The 2,755-nt window shown below is 30.6% G+C and overlaps 1 protein-coding gene across 1 annotated transcript in view; it reads left to right on the top strand.

Annotated features, from left to right (window-relative positions):
- The first annotated feature begins 1,120 nt into the window (after positions 1–1,120).
- LOC108915221 (probable cytochrome P450 6a14) overlaps positions 1,121–2,755 on the top strand; it is a 60,185-nt gene continuing 58,550 nt past the window's right edge. Inside the window, exon 1 of the mRNA XM_023455308.1 lies at positions 1,121–1,180. The gene's annotated coding sequence lies outside the window, so the exon portion shown is untranslated. The remainder of the gene's footprint in view (positions 1,181–2,755) is intronic.

Raw genomic sequence — 2,755 nt, forward strand, 5'->3', positions numbered from 1 at the left:
TTATGTACAATAACATATTAGTTTCCACAGTCATAAAAGTGGGGGGAAGATTGTTTACAGAGCGGTTAATTGTATAATTTTTACGTAAATTCACGTTTTTCGCTTATAACTTTTTTCCGTTCATTTCCACGAGAAAATGGTATAGTATTTTTTTCGTCTTCAAAAGACCTACAAAACTAGCCCTCGAGCGTAAAAAAATATTGATTAGATCAAAAGTTATAAACAGAAGAAGTTTATTTATGAATTTTGAAGTAANCAATAAGTCCTAGGTATGCCGAACATTTAATAAAGTTCACCTATTTTTTTATGTTGTTTTCAAAAATGCAGTAAAATACAGGGTGTTTCATTTAAAAATACATAACTTTTTTCTGGACACCCTGTATATTTCAAAATATTTTTAAAATGTAGCCGTAATCAACCTACACGTACCCACCTAAACAGGTTTCTATAACATTTGCCGCTTGGTCCCTAGCGACCGAAGCGTTACTGGTGGCCCACCCTGTATATCCTTGAACTCAAAATTGACTGTTTTGGTGCATAAGTCCAATGTGACGTCCATAACAAAATCAAAAGTTATTTATGAAGACATAACGACCTAGGAGGCCTAGAAGATATTTCAATCATGCAATAGATGGAGCATGTCGATTTTTTTATGCATACCGATTTCCATTACTCTACTTTCAATAATAAAACAGGTACGGAAGAAGAAAGAAAAGAAGGTTTCAGTTTTCTCGGTGCAACTCATTTCAAACTTCATTTTATAATCCGAAACGGCACTTTCTTGTATGGTGTACAACATAAAAGTGATCGCCCTGTATAGTAATGTGTTTTTTGCATTTTGTATTTATCTACTTTCAGTGTGAGATTTTTGTCTAGGCAAAACTATTTTTATCACATTAAATAAGGAAAAACAATGATAATTTACATTTGAATACTCCTTGAACATTTGGGACAGATAAGTAATTTTTGGGGAAGAGCGTTGTGTCATCAGTAACATCGTAAATAATGCAAATCTACTGTGACAATTAGCACATTCACGATGATTGTCGTATTATAAAAGTTGTTTTTATACATATATACAGCGGACTACTTCGGTTCTCAGTAGAAATAGTACTGATAAACAAGTGTCGACTGTAATTTTTCCTTTAAACAGTAGAAACAAAATAACTCATCGACCTAGGTAGGAGATAAATATTTGTTTATTTAATTTTTTTTGTTTATTGGTTATTATTTATCCACCTGTGCAAATATTGGAAAGTGCCAAAAAGATCAGTGAAACGTTATTTTTACACAAAAATGTTTGCATAAACCTTTGATAAAAAAGTAAACAAAAAAAATAATAACAAATATACATCACTGTAGCACTCAGTTCAGTGTCGAAAAATCAATCGTTATCAAAACTAGGAGTGAGGTTTGTTTTTTAATTAATTTGACAGTCTAAATTTTTTTTATGCTCCACACAGCCAGAAATATTATCTTTATTTTATTATTACTTAATTTTTCTCTTAATATTTATAAATAACAATCCCACGAAGTACGAAGTAATTTTATACACAGCTTCAGCATGCCCTTTTTAGGGAATGATTTCTTCATGACGAAAATTTTCGAACAGTATTAGCGAAATAAAAAATGAATATAGGGGTTGTCGATCGCGTCGATTTATTATTAGTATTATCCAGACAACTCGTACGTATCTTCACCAAATAATATGTATTTTTTATTAAAATATACATAATATTACATTACATGAAATGTAAACACATTTTTTTGCTCAACAAATATTTTGGCGATAACGATGATGACCCCACAATCATGTCCAAATAAGTTTTGATAATTTCACATAAATATTTTGTCTGTGTAATACGATTAGAATTAATGGAACTAACTATTAATATTATGATGTTTACGAATTGTCAGAAAATAATTTTAACGGATGTAAGTGTTTCGAAAATCCCTTGTATCTTCCTTCGTTCTGGAAGCTTTCACATGCTTTTCGCAACACACAAAGAACATAAGATGTACTACCTTCCACTATCAAAATTAACCTGAAGAAAATTATACCCAGAGAGCCATTTTTTACGTTAAATTTTTAAAATTAGAAGCGACAGAACTGTTTAAATTCAAATGGAACACTGTATTTTTTGCACCATATTATAGAAAGTCAAATTCCATTTTTACCGGTATAGGGATTACATTTTCGATTTTCTCAGGTATTTGCGATTTTCTTGCATACGTACTTAAGAATATTAAGTTAAAAGTATTATCAAATGTGCCTTGAATGGCAAATATTGATATAGGTCAGGAAAAAAGAACTGGAAAATGATCATTTCGCGACTTTTTGTTTCGGCAAGCTGAATTAATCACTATAGATGCTAAATATTATGTACAATAACATATTAGTTTCCACAGTCATAAAAGTGGGGGGAAGATTGTTTACAGAGCGGTTAATTGTATAATTTTTACGTAAATTCACGTTTTTCGCTTATAACTTTTTTCCGTTCATTTCCACGAGAAAATGGTATAGTATTTTTTTCGTCTTCAAAAGACCTACAAAACTAGCCCTCGAGCGTAAAAAAATATTGATTAGATCAAAAGTTATAAACAGAAGAAGTTTATTTATGAATTTTGAATTAAACATTTATAAACTGCGTTATTATTACCAGAACGTTTTGGCATCGCATCCTCTCATTTCTTATCACTGTCTAATAACTCACACGAAATCTGGAATCGGTAAGTTGAATAGTTTACAAGTTAT

This window comes from Anoplophora glabripennis, unplaced genomic scaffold (genome assembly GCF_000390285.2).
Source record: "Anoplophora glabripennis isolate ALB-LARVAE unplaced genomic scaffold, Agla_2.0 scaffold155, whole genome shotgun sequence".
NCBI lineage: Eukaryota > Metazoa > Arthropoda > Insecta > Coleoptera > Cerambycidae > Anoplophora > Anoplophora glabripennis.